The sequence below is a fragment of the Carettochelys insculpta genome, chromosome 33, assembly GCF_033958435.1.
Source record: "Carettochelys insculpta isolate YL-2023 chromosome 33, ASM3395843v1, whole genome shotgun sequence".
In the NCBI taxonomy this organism is placed as follows: domain Eukaryota; kingdom Metazoa; phylum Chordata; order Testudines; family Carettochelyidae; genus Carettochelys; species Carettochelys insculpta.
In genome coordinates, this window is record NC_134169.1 from 2,617,609 (window position 1) to 2,635,358 (window position 17,750).

Genomic DNA, 17,750 nt, shown 5'->3' on the forward strand with positions numbered 1-17,750 from the left:
GAGGCCACTGCTGTGGCTCAAACCTTCCTGCTCTCACACCCCACTGTGCCATACCCTGAAAGCCAAGTCTGACCTGGTATGGGAGTGGACAGGCTGTGTTAATAAAGGTGGGGGGGTCCTTCTAATCTGTGCTACCTTCCCCCACCAGCAGCCCCCAACCCTGGCACTGCACCAAGTGGGATGGAAAACTTTAGTCAACTATGAACCTCCTTGTTACCCCAATATTTTCAACTGGGCCTGGCCTGCCCATGCCTCAGCCACTCGCTGGCCTGGCCCACATCCCTCCCCATCCAGCATCTTGAACTCCCATCTCCAGAGACAGCTGTGACCAGAAGACACCATCTTAGATGGGTCAGCTGACCACACCCCAGCTTTTACCCTCTTCACCCCACAACCCCCTCTGTCCACTTTGCACCTACCTCTCCCTGCTGTCAGGCTCTCCCCAAGAGGTTCCTCTGCCCCACTTCAGGCTCCCCCCAAGTCCTACACTGTCAGTGGGGCTATGAGGACCATAGGCCAGGCCCTTGCCACTATTTCCTGTGTGAGCAGAGCACGAGGTGGCCCCAGGGGAGAAGAGAAGGTGGGGCAGGGACTGGTGGAGGCAGACACCAGCAGACACTGGGGGATGAGGCAGATGGGTGCAGGCAGAGACAGAGCAGGACAGCATTGCAGAAGCAGAGCAGAGCTGGGCATGGGAGAGACGCCTACTTGTCTGGAGCTTTGCTCACAGCAGGTGGCAGCAGCCAGCTTGTGTCTGGAGCACTGACCACATCACAACCATGGCATTTCTCCCTCCAGAGAGCCAGCCTTTGTGCAGCAGGATTAGGGACCCAGCCTCTTGCATTTGCCACACACACAGGGTGTGCCAGTGTGTGTGGGGCTGAATTGCCCTGGGTGGGGGTAAAGGGCAGGCTTTGCTGTGAGCAGGATTTGAACCTGTGCACGGAAACCCTAGAGGATTTCAAGTCCAACACCTTAACCACTTGGTCATCACATCTCTGAGCCTTTTCCTGTTTTGTTATCATGGATACTGTTCTCAGCCATGTGCAATGGCACAAGAGAGCACCTTGAACATCTCCCCTCCCCCGGGAAGGAACGGGAACAGCTCTGACCTGGAGGCTGGATTTGTGAGGAAGTCAGGACCATGGACAAACCACATGACTGGGATGCAGCACTCAGGATCCCTTCCCCAAATACAAGTATCTGCTCCTCATTTGACACTGTGTTCTGTTAAAGCTGCCTGGCTGCCTCCAGCATGGGCTGCGCTCAGGGACATGTGGTTAACCTGCCCTACAGATGTAAGGTCATCAGGTCCCTCCCACCAGTTGGCTCCCGCACTCAGTGTATCCCAGGGAATGAGCCCTTGTGCCCTGGGGTGACCCAAAGCAGGTCTGGGCTGGGTGGGATTCTGTGTCTCTGGCTGTGTTCCCTGTCACATGCTGGAGTTACCTTCTATCAGAGCTTTAGTTTGCTCCCTGCAAGCCATTTGGTCTGTTTCTCTTTGAGCCTCTCTATCCGTTGCAGCCAGTGCAGAGAGCACAGTCAACCTGGCCAAGGCTGTTGGCTGATGTTTTTGGTTCATTAATTGCAAAACTGTTCCCTGTCTTGCTAAAAGGTATTGCAGGTTCTCACTTTCAGGAACTCATAGGAGCAGGGAATGCTCAGTCACAGACTAGCCATAGACGCAGAAATCCCTGCCAGGATAGAAATGAGGTGCTGTGTTTGTTGTTGAGTTCAATGGGGGAACTTGTGTGATATCCAGTGTCCCACAGAATCTCAGCTGGATTCTTCTTCCTCTCTCCTGAAATGCCATCACCTGGGTGGCACTTGTCATAACACGTGGGTGGGTTGAACTAGCTACAGGAGTGGGCAGAGGTCTAAGTGCTGCATTTCAATAGCTCAGCTGGTAGAACAGAGGACAATAGGGAGTCTTCAGCAACAAGCCAAGAGCCCAAGGGAGGCCATTGATTGTCTGCCAAGCCCCCGGCCCTGCTCAAAGGTTTCACACAGGGAAAGCTGGGAAGTCAGCCCCACCCCCAGGGCACAGTGACTTGCACTGGGCTGGTAATAAACCAAAGGGGTTGTGTAGAGAATCACAAGTGGGACTGAAGGACAGAAGGAGACAGAAAGGCAAAATGTTCTTCTAGTTACACTGCAGCAAATGCTCACCCTGAAAAGCTCCAGCCGGGGCAGCACAGCCCATCCCCCACTCCGTGAGAGACAGGAGATAACTCTGCCCCACAGCTGGGCCGTTCCTCATTCCACCCCTGGGGTGTGAAGAGGGAGAAAGGAGGTTGTGGGGAGCACAGAGTGAAAGTGAGGCCGGGCCTCAGGCTGAGGGAGCAAAGGGGGGCAGGACTCCAGGCTCTGCTGGTGGGATCCTGGCACTGGGGCAGGTGGGGTGGGAGGAGGGTAGATTGGTGGAGTCTGATCCGCACACGGCAGACAGGACAGGAAGTTAAAGGGGGTTTTTCGTTCCTCTCACCCTCAATGTCCTCTTGGCGACAACTCCAGCTTCCGTCGGGCACAATGTCTGTGCTGGGCAATGGGAAGGGGTTGTTGTGGGCAGCCCATCACAGTGGCTCGGCCCCACAAAAGCTCGTCACTTGATAAATTGGGTTGGTTGTCTTTAAAGTGCTACAGGACGGCTTTTTGGCTGAAGACACAGACTAATACAGATACTTCTCTGCCAGGACCCACAACTCAAGCAAAGGGGGCACCGTGGCTTAACTAGTTAAAGCACCTGCCTTATGAGCCAGGCATCCTTGGTTCAACTCCCAGGGGTGCCTTGATGTACATCATGAGCAATGTTTTCCTACATGTGTCTGGGGACCAAAGAGCCCTCCCTCGGCAAGCCCAGTCATTGATGGGGAAGGCAAAGGCTGATGGGAGAGGAGCATTGGGAAGAATCCAGTCACAGACAAGATCTCAGGCAAAGGCAGCTGAAACTGGTGTTGGGAAGGTGGCTCCTCTGGCTACAAGAACAGAGACTGATCCTCCCAGCACTATGGGTCTCTGGCACTGCCTGTGCCCTGAAGGTAACAGAGCAATCTCTGCAGGTGGGGCTGGGCAGGAGAGGGAGAGTTACTCTCCTCTCACATCCCTTTGTTTGTCACTGACAAAAGAGTTCGTAGATTAGGAAAGCAGCACCCAGTGGTGCCTGGCCAAATCTTTCTGGCTGCCTCTCACCTGCTTTGCAGCACCTCTGGGCTGTGCTGGAGAGTTCAGAGAGCTGCAGGAGGCGGCTGCCGTCCTTCTGGAGGAAGAACAACCACTGACAGGTGGACAGCTGAGGTGGCTGTAGAGTGGGTGTGGGCAGCATGGGAGGAACCTAAAAGCCCTTTGTCTGTTACTAAGGCAGGGAGGTGATGCCCTTGATTCTTGTTATTCACCAACAGGTCTATGCAGCCAAGGGCTCAGCATTAAGGCCTGGGCCACTGAGCACTGGGGAATCCCATTCACAGTGTGTATTGTCTCCTGGCCCTCTCCTGCCCCAGACCTGCCTCTGCAGAGACACCCCCCACACTAGTGAGCGACAGAGTTGAACTGTGCTTGGAGTCTGCCCAGCACAGGCGCTGGGGGGCAGCAGGCTCAGCTGTGCTAGAAGTAGCATCACACAATAGGACTGGAACTCAACAAAGCTCAGCAGGATGGTGCCTATAAAGGTTCAGTGAGGATGGGATTCAAGCCCTGCAGAGCACAATGGATTAGCCGTCCATCCCCTTCACCACTCGGCACCTCACCCAACGTGCCTGGAACTTTTTCATATGTCCCAACTTCAGCCCTGCCAGAAACCTTTCTGCCACTCACTGGCTGGCCGGGGACACGGGATGGGCAGGTTTGGCCCAACAGGGCTATGATCACTCATGTCCCCTGCAGAGCTGCTTCCTGGGGTGAGCAGGGGACTGTGGTGCCCTGCCCTGGGAGCAGCACAGCTCAGCGCATGTGTCCCTGCTGGGTGGGTACAGAGCAGGGCCATGGGCAGGGTCTGCAGCCTTTGTGTCTCCTCCTGTCACGCTCTGCTCCTTTCTAGCTGCTCTGTTAGCACAGCAGCTCCAGCTGGCTTGGCCCCTTCTCTGCCAGGTCAGTCTGTGAGGGGCCGATGGGAGGCAGGTTCAGGAGCAGGCTGTGGCTGGGTCTGGCTGGGACTGAACATGTGGGATCAGGCAGGGGCACTTGCCTGGCACAGCTTCTTTTGGCTGAGGGGCAAAGATAGCTCTGTGATTCCCAGCCAGCGACAGCAGTGAGGGAAAAGCCTTCAAGTACATGCTGGGACAGAGTTTCTGTGCACTAGCAGCAAGGCATCTCTTGGGCTCTCCTGCTGTACAACAGGGTCTGGTTCAACTTCTTCTTGTCACATGGGTGCTGGGCTTATCTGTAAGAGAGGTTATAGGAGAAAGAGATGAGCCCTTCTGGGCATAAGAGTAAGCCCCACAAACAGAGGCATTCATGCTTCTGCCTGGTTTCGAACCAAGGACCTTTTGCGTGTTAGGCAAATGTGATAACCACTACACTACAGAAGCTCTATTTTCTTATCCCTTGCCCTCCCCTAAATTGCATCCTCAAGCCACTGCTTGCCCTGCCACATGTGGATGGGGGACCTTATAGAAATTGAGGGGAGTCCTTTACTGGCTCAGCTGCTCGAGGAGAGGGAAGCAGCTGCACTCACAACTGGGACTTTCAATATCAGCTCTTCCAGAATTGAGGTCCCAAGTGGTTATGCAAATAGTACATGGAATATTTAAGTCTGCACCTCATTTGCATTTCCTATCGGCCACATTTCCACGCCACTTCCAAAAGGGCTGGGCACTGTAGCCACAGCCTTGCTGTGTAGCTGCTCCACAGGACTTTTTGAAAGATCTGTGGCTTTTTTGAAATAAAACTCTCTCGTGCAGATATAGCCATGGGGAAAGAAGTAGTAAAGCAGATCCAGGCTGCAGCCAAAACAATTGCAACAGCTTATAACAAAGAAATGTGTGTGTGCGTAACAGAACACAAGAATTCTTTTAACAACTACACAACAAACAAATGTTTAAACACCAGTTTTACTCTGAATTTGTGTTATTCACTTACAGAAGGACAAGGGTTTGAGGGCTTTGCCACTTGAACTAACACCTCTACCTAGGAGCAACTCTTAACTTAACCCACTCACCTTGTTCCTGAACCCCTAATAGGCCTCTCTCTGCCCTCTGAATCATTTCTGAAAAGTTTCAAGGATTCCTAGTTTTTCTACCATACTTCTGAACGCACAATTGCTGTTAAAATTAACAAATATTACAAACGTAGAGGTATTTGTCGAGTGCACCCTATGCTTGCAATAGATTTATTTCAAAATATGAAAGAAGCATCTTTTAAAAAAAAAAACTTTGATATTTGCAAATGGTCCTCATTCCAGACAAGGTAACATTGACATTAAGGATTGTTGTGCATGATGATTTACTGTTAAATACTCTAAGAAGTCCTACAAGGCTCTGGTTCCCATTGAAACACAGAAAACAGAATGTATTTTAAACTAAGAGGGGCTAAAACCCCAAAAGCAGCTCAGTTATGGACACAACATTTTAAGGATTGTTAAGTGTTGTGATTTACTTTATAATCCTATAAGAAGGTCATTCAGGGCTCTAATTTCCAATGAAACAGGAAAAAAATGGACTTTAAGACAAAACCTCCAAAGCCCAAAGCCCAAATCCCAACCTGGATCCTGGACCACTTCTACAGACCACTCTGCAGCCAAGAGCTGAAACCCACTCCAGCACCCCCTCTCACAGCCTGGACCCCCATCCTCACACCCACCCACCCCAGTCCTGAGCACCTTCCACACCTGCAGCCCAAATCCCTAATTTCCAGCATTTCCCTAAAGCCCAAACTCCCAGGCAGAGCCCTCACACTGCTGCACCTCAACCCTCTGTCCCAGCCCAGAGCCCCTCCCCCACTCACACCCCTTGGTCCCACTCCCACCGCATGAATTGTGTTACGTGCACCAGGGTGAAGGTCACGCATCACAACACAGCTGTGTTTTGCACACCCCCTGCCTTGGGACACACAAGAAAATTCATGCCACTCAGGGGAGGGACAGTTCAAGGGAACTCCAGCTGGGCCAAGGGCTCAACTTGGTCCTGCCTCTGGGCCCCTGGGGTACTGGGATGCTCCCAAAGTCAGCTCCCCCACCTCACTCTGCTTCCCCCCACCCACAGGCCCCAGTGACGGTGGAGGCGAGTGTCAGAGGGATGCTGCACATGCTCTCCACACTGTGAAAAGGACAATGGAGGCTTTGTGAACTAGGAAGGGAAAGTTCTTCCCTGGTGAGATGCTCCCAGCCCTGCGCCAAGAGCCGTGGGCCAGGCTTTTCCAGTGACCGTGCTGTCAGCTGTGCCTCTGGCCTCAATAAACCCACTGAGCTAACGCAGGAGGCCTGACTGAGCCTGGCCTGGTCTCTCCTGTCCTGGAAGCCACCGGCTGCACCTGGGTGGAGATGCCATGTGACCACTGGTACCTCCCTCCACAGCCAAAGCCCAGAGCTGGTCTGTGAGGCAGGAGCTTTGGGTGTCCAGCTGGGAGAGGGTGGCTGAGAGTGAGGAAAACACCCAGGACCTCACTGCTGCAGGGAAGAGGCCCAGGGAGAGCTCACAGGCAATGACACCCCTTCTCCCGCACTTGTGCAGTATATTGAATTAGCCACCCTGAGTTATCCTGGCCAATGCTACCTAACCTGGGCCAAGAAGCCCCTGCCCCCGAGGCAGCCCAGGGGGCACTGGGAGGGGGAGGCCAGGAGCCTCTGGATACACTGGGTGTCTCTCTTCATCAGTCTGTCATACAGGAGGATTGTCTGGGCACAGCTGAGAAAGCCAAACCAGGGCAAATTGCTAACACAGTGTGTCCCGGTGTGGGCCAGGGTGTGCCCCAACTGGGGTGGAGCAGGCCACAAGACCTCCCCAACTCTCAGCCCTGCCTTGTTCTGGGCAGGCAGCAGTCCCCATAGGGCCCAGTCCTCCTTATCTGGGCTGCAGGTGGGCAGCATATAGGCCCTGTCCGTGGGGCAGGATTGGCCACATCCCACTTAGGCAGTCAAGATGTAAGCCCCACCCCTAGGTCAGGGCAGGGCCACAGTTGATTAGTCAGGCTCAACCCCTACAGCAGGGCAGGGCACACACAGTCTGTGTAGCAGCCCTGGATCTGGGGCAGTGCTGGGCCGCCTTTAATCAGGCTCAGCACCTTGTTAACAGCTTGTGTGCAGCCATGGCTAACCTGCCTTTGCTTTGAAGTAGCCCAGGCATTTTGAAGTACCGGCGGGTTAGTCACTGTGAGAGACAAGCTGGCACTTCCAAGTTTGTTGCTTCAAAGTCGCGCGGGGGAGGCGGGGTCCGCGGGAATCGAGAATTAGCTTAATGAAGTGCTGCTTTTGCATCACAGCACTTCGTTAGTAATCTCACAACACCCTATTTCCCATGCTCCCTTCCAAGATGGGAGCCAGTGCAAACACAGCCTGAGACAGCTGGGCAGGTTACTGAACTAATTAGAAATAGTGGATGGCTTTTTTCGAGGTCTTTAAGCCTCATTCTACTAGGAATAGTGCCTATTCCAAAAGAGAGAATGGGGGCTGTATGGACAGGTAACTGGGGCTCTTTCAAAGAATAGTTTATTCCGAAATAATGCTGCTGTGTCGCCATAGCTCCAGTGTGCTTCAAGGGCTCTAATCTGAACTAGGCTCTCTGGTGTGGGGACGTGCTGTTTTCCAATAGGTTTTGTTTATTCTGGGCCTTCCTTGGTGCGTGAATGCATTATTATCAAATGGCTTATTTGGGAGGAATAATTCTGAAATAAGCTGTTCTGAAATAACTCTGTAGTGCAGACAAACCTGGAAAATCTCTGCCCTGGGGAACAACAGCGGTGGTGAACTGGCAATGTGTAAAGACAAATTCCTGATTACAACCAGTCACAGTGTGGGATTATTTTGGGTGTGTCGACACTACAGAGTTTATATATATATATATATATACATATACATATGAGGATACACATGTCACGGAAGTGGAAGGGACCTCAGGAGGTCATTAAATCCAGTCCTCTGCCCTCCTGGCAGGACCTAACACCTTCCCTGACAGGCATTATTTTTTTTTTATCTCTATATAGGGCTTGTCTACACTACCTCTCCCTCCCTACTTGGAAGGGAGCATGTTACGTAGGGTGTAAGGAGATTGTTAATGAAGTGCTGTGCTGCAGAGGCAGCGCTTCGTTAAGCTAATTCCCCCCCACCAGCAACTCTTTAGTGTCGGCTGGTGTGTAGCTGGGGCTCACCTGCCCGTACTTTGCACTGCCTGGGGAACTCCAAAGTCCCCTGAGTCCTCAAAGTTTGGAGGAGTTTCACACTTTGGAGTTGCCGGGGGCGGGGGAGAATTAGCTGAATGAGGTGCTGCGTATGCAGCACAGCACTTCATTGATGACGTCCTCACGCCCTGCTCACCAGCCTCCCTTTGAAGGAGGGCAGTGGTGTAGACAGACCCATTTGCCCCAGACTCCTAAGTGGCTCCCCTCAAGGGCTGAGCTCACCCCCCTGGGTTGAACAGGCCAATGCTCAAAGCACTGAGCTCGCCGGCCTGCAGAGCAGGACCTTGGAAATGAGCAACAGGCAGCTGCAGGGCCCCTGGCCACTGAATGAGATTTCCTCCCCTCCCCCACCAGCCTGGCCTCCCCTTTCAGACTCTCTCACCCATCCCCCACTGCTCTGAGCCCAGCTGGGGGTTCCCGCAGCCCCGGCTGCCCCTTGCCAGCTGTCCTGGGCCCTGCAGTGGGTCCCCTCAGATCCTGTCTCTCCCACCCCTCCCCAGAGCTCTGATCCCCTTGTCCCCTCAGACCCTGCCGACCCCCCTACTGCCCTTTTCCCCTCCTCCCTCAGCCACAAGCCCTGCCCGGGTTCCCCCTCACACCTGCCACCCGTCCCCCTGGCACCCGGCCTCCCCCTCCCTCTGCACTGTTTGTCACCCACTGAGGTCTTGGGCCCTGCCACAGGCTGTGTCAGAACAGAGACAGCCCGTGGGTGCAGCCCCTGCCTGGGGGGATCCTGCGGCTCTGTCTTCACGTGCCGCTGCTTCCAGAAGTGGCGTAATAATGAGCTGTCCAGGAGATGCGAATGAGGCATGGATGGAAATGTTCTGTACATCAATAGCACATGGGTGCGTTATTTGGAGTCCAGAAGAAGCTCTTCCAGACTCCAGAACACATGTTCAGACGCGCGGCCCACGGGGATCTTACAGAAGGAAACGCTCCCTCCAGAAGCCCCTTCTGCCTCAATTTTAATTTCCTTTTTTATTCTTTAATTTTTAGTCACTTCATTTTTTAATTCCTCATGAGGCCGTTCAGTATTTTCACATCATTGATGCATTTGGGGACAAAATTCTTTGCAACAAGATTCCAACATTTAATCTCCTCCTCAAACTGCCGTACCAAAGCTAATTATTTTCTCCAGGTCAGACTGGGTGAGGTCTCAGGGGGTGGCCAAGCTATTTTGTAGCATCACAAAACAAGCAGTTCTGTAGCACCTGAAAGACGAACACACTCCTGTATGAGGGAAAGAGCTAACTGGTAGTTTCATTCATGGTCCCAGTTAGATTATTGCTTTGGTAAGAGGGCTGATAATAGGAAGATGGGTCCTCGAGCCCAAAGGCGTGTGGCCACCACCAGAAGAACTGTGGGACATGCAGCAGAGCCAAGGGATGGGAGGGAAGCTGGAACATGCATGGAATCAACTGTGACCTTCCCTTTCCTTTCAGAGATGGGGGTTCGTGATGTCCTCATGCCACAATGCCTGGCTGTGTGTTTTCTTTTAACCATTCTCAGTTCTCCGTATTGCCTTTCACGCATTGCTGCTCAGCAAACTTTCTCTGCTATTAATCTCTGTGCCTATATATGCTGTATGGTACTTCTATCTTTCCCAAATCCCATGTGCTTGTCTGCTAGATGTTCCTTTAGCGGTGATCTCAATCTCTCCATCAGTATCATCATCAGCACCTTGCCTTGATGACTCATTAGTGCAATCGTTCTGTGCACTTCCTTTCTTCTGGACTGTCACTACCACGGACCTTGTCCATTCCTTAGTGGCCTTTCCTTCTTTCCTTGCGATGCTACAGAGTTGGTGTATTTCCTGAATCATACTTTCTCTGTTGTATTTGATCATCTCTCCCATGAGCTTATCATTTGCAGGGCTCTTGTTTTTCTTTTGTCGTCTCACTGCTCTTTCTACTTCCTCCTTCGAAATACCAGATGAAACTCTGCTATCTGCACACACCTGACCCCTGCCAGCCCCAACTCCTGGTCCTGCCCAGGTTTGATGGTGTTTGGATCTTGTAATGCATGGGAGCAAGCTGAGCTTGTTCTGGTGGAGTCACATGGACCAGGCAGGTAAAGAGGGGTGAAGGACTGAGCCCAGCAGCTCCAGCACCCTGAGCTCATGAATCTCACACTAACCAGGAGGAAGTGTGGGGAAGTCCTTGGCAAGGTGAAGTCAGGTTCAGCTGGTGTGTGGGGCTGTTTGGTTTTACTTTTGTCTAAAATTGTTAGAAGTGAAGTTTGCTGTTTGTCAGAAGCCGGGTTTGTTTTGCAAGGCCAAGTGCTGCTCAGGGAGCAGGAAGTCTTGAGTTGAACTCCCTGATGTCCCCTCCCAAAGCGTGTGTTTGTTGCTCTCCCTGACTTTATGTTGCCTACATTTTTCTTACACACAGTGTGGTTTGTGAACTGTCCCGAATGTGTAGTTGCTTTCTTGCTTCAAAGCTGTGAGGAGAGCTTGGAAATGACCTTGGAAAGGTGAAGTTAGGTGGAGTGTTTATCAGAGCACTGGGGGTTTATTGAAACCTGATTCTGTGGAAAGCCCAGGGCTACTTTTACAAGAAGGGCTTGTTGGTCTAGGGGTATGATTCTCCCTTAGGGTGGGAGAGGTCCTGGGTTCAAATCCCAGACAAGCCCTCTTTCTGCCATTGTCTGAGAGCTGACCCAGACAGCCCAGGGGCTCCTCTCCTCTGACATGATTTTCCTCTGTTCATTTGCTCAGAGTAATGGAACAGCCACTTGCTAATGGATGGCTCAGCTCAAGTATCACCTCTGTCAAGATATGGTCCTGCCAGTGATTCCACCTCTCCTGTTCACTGTGGCAGCCCCTCTTGCTGAGAGAAGCTGCAACTGTCCAGCTTCTGACTCTCCCTTTTGTCTGGATGACTTGGCTGTTCTCCCTTCTGAGCTACAGTCCTTCATTTCTCTGGCACTCCCAGTCACCCAGACAATCCTCTCATTCCCTGCCACAAGCCTCATCTTTGCCCTCAGTGGAGTTGGTGGAACCCAGGTGCTCCCTCCCTCTGGTTGCAGCCCAGCAGGGACCCTACACTGAGCACTTCTGGGCTTTTTCCTCCCACTTCTCCCTGCTCCTTCCCTGGACTGCTTCCTAGAACTCCCACTTCACTGCTCTGTACTGGCTATGAACCCTCAGCCATTCCAGTGTAAGCAACGTGCCAGCAGGAACTCAGTGCTGCTGAAGGCTGGGAGGCATGTGTCTCCCAGAGATCATTTGCATGAGAGTGCAAAGGGGTGCATATGTGATACCTTGCAAACAAAGCCTGATGGGTAGCAAGGAAGCAATGAGCATTGTCTATTTTAAACACATTGTTGTAAAATCACAATTTATGCTCACACTCAGCATAAGAATTGTGAAATCTCACCAATGCTCCAAGTCATTGTGGGGGAAAGGGCAGTCATCCTAAATGCACAAGACATGAATTGCCCAGGGCTCCCCTACTTTAAAGCATTGTAGAACAAAAGGTAGAGAAGTAGGGTTGGAGCTAGTTATCTGAATGTTTTTGTCATATTGTTCTCAACGTGTTTTTTTTTTTACTTTTCCCCAGCTGATAAAGTTAATCATGAAAACTAGTGTTTTAGTGGTAGCTAAGATCACCAAGAGCTGCTATCATAGGTCTTTGTCTCAGGAGAACACCCCAGCAAACACATAGAGAAGCAGTAGGTTATTAGCACCAGCAGTGGATCGGTGGGGCAGCGGAGAGGGAACAAACTGAATGCTGGAGCAGTGCAAAGGTGGCATTGGCTCAGGTTCAATGAGGGAATGCATCAGTGTGATGTGTGGAGTCTGCTTAAAATACAGACTTGATGGGTCACTTTTCAACCTTTGTCATCTGAATGCTAAAACCAAGATGCTTGAGAGGCGTGTCATGGAAGCCCTTTTGGCTGGCGACTGTGCACTTTTGGCACACAAGGAATCTGATCTCCAGCTCATCATCAACAAGGTTCCTGATGCCGCTTTGCCTCTTTGGTTTGTCCATCACCCTAGGAAAGACTGAGGTACTGTTTCAACCTGCTCAAGGAACTGTGGGTCTTCCCTGCTTCAAACTTTATTTCAGGAAGAGAGTTAAAAACAGTCGAGGAGGTCAAGTACCTTGGCAGTGTGATAGCCAATGACGGCTCCCTCGTCAAATAAATAAAAGCCAGAATACCTGGGCATTAGGATGTCTTTGAGGAGGCTTTTCTACAGAGCTTAAGAAAGACTCAGTACCTGTAGTTTTACAGCCCTTCCACTTGGAGTTTTGCTGAAGTCTGGGATTGAGCCAGGGACCTTTACATCTTAAGTCTAATGCTGTCTTTACTGAGCGACTTCAACAGCTACTTGAGTGCTTCTGAGGACACCCGTTCTCAGCTGGGGATGGTTTTGTCAGCCATCCCAAGCAAGAAATAAGTTATGGCAAGTGGCCATGCCTGCTTCCCTCAGCTTGACTCACTTCATTGTCCTTTCTGACTTGTCCACATTGTCCCAGTGGTCACAGAGGACTGCAGCACATTGATGGTGGGGAAGCAGCTGGGATGTGACATGACACCCTAGAGGCAAAAGGATCCGACTGCCTCCTTCTCACAGGATCCTGGTGTGACCTGCTGTTGGCCAAGCTTTTGGGGAGGGGAAGGAGATAGGCAGGGCTACTCTTGTGTGAAAGGGCAAAGAGGTACAAAGATGAAGCGGGTGTTTGCCCACGAAAGTTTATGCCGCACAATATCTCTCAGTCTGTCAGCTGCTTCAGAACTTCTTGTTGTTTTACTGAAACAAAGCACCCCCGAGATGATCCTTTGAAGAAGTGACCTGTAGGAAAGAAGGACCCTATTCTGCCCCTGCCTGAGGGACGTTGGGGGAGGATGAGATTTCACCTTCCCTCTGGGAAATCAAACAATCAGCTGGTTTGATCTTCTGAAACTGGAGGTCACTGCCCAGTTCTCATACTGTTTCCTTCACCTCTTTTGGCCTCCCTGACTTTTGCAGTCAGGTAACTAAAAGCAGGGAATCACCTAAAAATTGGATTCACCCCATCACTTTAGCACTGTGAACACCATGTTCAAAGCAGCTGAGCTCGCTAGCTGCCTCACAAGGAGGAGTTTTGTAAAGGAGCAAGCGGCAGCTGCAGGGATATTTTGGTCTCTGGAATGAGATTGCTGCCGCTCCCCAATGCTCTGAATCCCATCCAGGCATCCCGTCCGAGTGTCCCCCACCATCTGAACACCCAAATGGCATCTCCTCAGACTCTGTCACCCATTACCCACTGCTCTGAGCCACTGCCCGGAGACCTCTCAGACCTTGTAGCCAGACAGAGTCTCCCCCTTAGAAGCCAGCTTGCTCGTTGCCCCCCCCCCCACCGAGAAGCACACAGGGCACGGAAATGGCTGCTGACAGCACAGTCTTTGATGCCCTCATTGAGGCCCAGATATGCTAACTTATCGTGACCCTGAGAAGCAGAAAGTACAGCTAGAAGGCTAACAGGCCAGACTGTCAACATGAGGGGGGGGGGACCCTCAGAAATCACCCCAGCTGGCATTGATCAATATGATGCACACACACAATCACCCAGAAGGGGACGTGCCCCGCCCGCACAAAAGAATGTCCTGTACTCCTAAATTGCTTATCTCTTGCCTTACAAGTGCAAACTAAGTAGAAATGCCCTTGTAACAAACTGGAGTCACAAAGACAGACCAGTATGATCTGGCACCATAGATAAGAAAGAGAATACGTAACCCAGAAGGGGTATAAAAGATGGGTCCAGCAGAACTCTAACTTTGAGTGCATCTCCACCAACTACCTGCTGGTCGGGTCAGGTGATTGCCTCCCGAGGTCCACAGCTGGGGACGCCCAACCTCGTATTCGTCTTTCCGCGGAATTGAGTGACCGATCCGGCTTGGCTACGCTGGTATTGAGAGACGCTGAGAGGGTAAGATACACCCATGCTAGGTCTCCGACTTTTTTTTTGTGCACAGCTAAAGAATTAGAGCTCTGTAACTAGTGTCAAGATATCATTGTGTTAGATGGTAACAGATATCTTTGTATTGGATTGTAACGTAACTTGTCAACACCTGTACTTTGCTAGCATATAAGAAGTAAACAATAGCCTTTTGTAACCGCACGCTTATAACTGTAGCTTAAATAAACTTGTAACTAGTTAAGCTCCAAGCCTAACCATTTTGTTAACCCTTTTGTCACTGCAACACAGCCGGCACAACAAAAAGAACTTTAACCGTTTGGTCACTACAGCCTGGCCGTGGGTGAGTGTGCTAGGAGCTGCCTGCTCTAACAGTAAAAAACTGGGTTGCTTAGGACCCAGGGGAGTACCTCACCGCACATTACCTGGCCGCCGGCTAACAGACCTGGATGCCCCCATCATGCTGTTCTGCTGGATACCCCTCAGACCCTGCCACATCTCAACCACCCACATGACCCTGGGCCAGACCTCACTATCCCCTCAGATCCTGCCACCTCTTTTCCACTGCCCTGGGCCCTGGCTGGGTGCCCCTCAGATGCTGCCCCTCCTCCTCACTGCCTTCATCCCTGAGCAGATATCACCACAGACTCTTAACCACACGGCTCAGCAATGGGACCCCCCCCCCAACTCTGCCCATGTGCTGGGAGCCAAGTTTGCTGTTGGAAGTCTGTGTTTCCATGATGGTAACCCTGGGCCCTGTGATTATCTCCAGTTTATCTGGTCTTGCAAAAGCATTGGCGTCCTGGCTGAGTAGATAAAACTGTGGGTAACACATCCTATTGTATTTCTTTTCTCAAGTTCCAGGGAGTCTCCTTCTTGAGAGCTCTGCCCTGGAGGCTGGAGAGAGAATTCAGGATGAGGAATGTGAGCACGAGGAGGAGCCTTTTTCGCGTCTTCTACTTTCCCACCACTAACTGCGCTGGATGGCAGACGTCTGTGTGGGGAAGGTCAGAGTCTGATCCAGGTGGTGCTGGGCGAAGCCAAGGCAGGGAAAACACTCGGTTAAGGTTCTGCAGTCCCCAAAGATACTAAATAGCGGAAGTGAATGAGGGTCCTCCTTCCAGCTCCCTTGGCCTAGTGCTATTCAGTGCAACAGTCTGTGAGCCACTAATGTCCCTCTTTCCAGCTCCCTTGGCCTAGTGCTGTTCAGTGCAACTGTCTGTGAGCCACTAATGTCCCTTCCTCTGGAGAGGAGCAAACAGGCCCAAACACAACACACAACACACAAAACTCTCTTCAAAAGTGCAGTGTAGCTGTGTATGAAAAGGAAACGTGTTCTACTGACTGCACTGGCTGCACGCTGAGGTAAATTGTGTCAGACTTAATTTGTTGGACCTACATTGCTCTAGGTGCATGAATTGTTAGGAGAGCTAACAGCACCGGTGAGTGGCAAGACCAACGTTTTCAAATACAGCGTCTGCACACAGGAAGCCTATTTCAAATACAGCCATTAGATGCACTACAGTGGGTTGCTTTGTGTAGATGCTGGGATAGTTATTTTGAAATAAATTTGCGGTGCAGAACCCCCCTATGAACCCAGGGCTGTGAAAGGTTCAGCAGCAGCTCCTCAGAAGACACCCAGAACTGCAGGTTAGGTTGTCACTCATCAGCACCCCAGTGAAGGGGCATTAGGAAGGGTAATAGAGTGAAGGGAATAAAGGGCAGAGACCCTGCCAGCAAAGCAGAGTGAAGCCTCCTGAGAAAGACTCTGGTATGGTCTCCAGAAGCCACTCAACTTCCTTCATGTCTCTGGACATTGCTGCCTATAGCAGTCCAGCAAAGGGTAACAGAGCAAAACCCTGCACTTGTCTTCTGGCTAGCAAGGGCTCACACCCTTGGTGTTGTGAGAACCATGCGCCACCCACCTAAACTATCCAAGCTACAGAGAAACAGCTCAGAAGAGGCAGCTGCTGTATGGCTCCTGGAGTGAGACGGCTCTCCCTCCCTCCCTCCCTCTTCAGCACCCCAACCAGGCATCCACTCAGCCCCTCCCCCACCACCCTGAACCCCAACCTGGCATCTCCCACTCAGACTGCGTCTCCCATTCCCCACTGCCCTGAACCCTGGCTAGGAATTCCCTCAGACCCTGCTGCCCCGCTCTGTCTGAGCTAGTCCCCTGCCGGTGTCCCCTCAGACCCTGCTTATTCCCTCCCTCCGCTGCCCTGAGCACGACATTAACACGGCCCATGTTCCCTGGCAGAGGGGTAACACCATCACCACCTGCTGCAATGTGCTTCCTTTGGAGGGACCCCAGTCTGCTGCCTGCTCCTGAGCTCAGCTGCTCCCAGCTCACCCAGAGCACATGGCCTTGGAGCAGCAGCTGCCCTGGCTGCTCTCCTACCACAGACACAGAGCCCACAGGAGTCACCCCAACTCCAGAACCTTCTGCCTGCTAAACCTGCCCACCAAAAGTGATGCAGACACAACTCCCCCCTGTCCCTTCCAGGGGTGTCTCCCTGTCAGGTGCATGGGTCACATGTGCATCACCACGTTCTCTCACTTGTTTCTTTGCTGGTGCCTGGCAGCCTGGCTTTGCAGTGCCTGGTGCCCTCTGAACAGCTGCTGCTGGCTGGCTCACCTCCCTGGAGCCAGAGTTTTGCTCAGCTACAAGGACAGTGTCACCAGATCACACCAGCCTGAGGCCTCTCAGGATCTCTGGGCACACTGCCAAGTTCCAGAGCACCAGCTGATTGCCCCAACCCCTCCAGCCAGCTCAGCCAAAGACCTGGATCCAGCAGGCATGAGTCACCTCGCTGTCTCTCACGCATGGGATGAGAGAGGGAAGCAGCACAGACTGCTTGCCAAGGCAGCGCCAGCAGGTGCCTCTGACCTTGAACTTGGGCTGCAAGAAACAGAGTCCTGAATGGTGGCCTGCACCCCTCCCCAGTTGCTTCTTACACCTTTGAACAGGCTGGCATTGCACGCTGGGCACCTCTCACCCTCGGCTGGCAGCATGTACTCTGCCCTCATTGCTTCTCTGCAGCTGCTCTTTCTCCCAGGGCTCCTTTTCTCCATCCTGGGCTTCCTGAGCACGTGGCCCCACGGCACTTCCCCGAGTCAGAGACTGAGCTGTCCAGGCTCCTTCCTGTGGAGATGAGATGAGAATCATAGAATCCTAGAGCTTGGAGGGACTTCAGGAGGTCATCCAGTCCAGCTCCCAGCCTAAAGCAGGACCAACCCCAACTAAATCATCCCAGCCAGGGCCTGTACAAGCCAGGACAAGAAAACTTCTTGGGATGAAGATTGCACCACCTGTCTAGGTAAAGCATTGCAGTGTTTCACCATCCTCCTGGTGAAATAAAAGCAGCACTACCCAAACACTGGACTATTACTGCTGTCTCTTGGATCTGAAACCAGGTTGCTATAGCCACAATGCAGAGTACGAACCTCTGTATGATCACAGCAAGCTAGAGAAGGCCGGTACTGTGCTTTTTTACTTTCTCGGGTTTCACCTGGCAGTCT

The 17,750-nt window shown here is 52.0% G+C and overlaps 2 non-coding genes across 2 annotated transcripts; one reads left to right on the forward strand and one right to left on the reverse strand.

The window, feature by feature from the left end:
* Positions 1 to 4,450: 4,450 nt before the first annotated feature.
* Positions 4,451 to 4,523, reverse strand: TRNAV-AAC (transfer RNA valine (anticodon AAC)). The gene has a single exon. It is a non-coding gene; the product is annotated as a tRNA-Val (tRNA).
* A 6,361-nt stretch (positions 4,524 to 10,884) lies between these two features.
* On the forward strand, positions 10,885 to 10,956 carry TRNAP-AGG (transfer RNA proline (anticodon AGG)). Its single transcript has one exon. It is a non-coding gene; the product is annotated as a tRNA-Pro (tRNA).
* Positions 10,957 to 17,750: the final 6,794 nt, after the last annotated feature.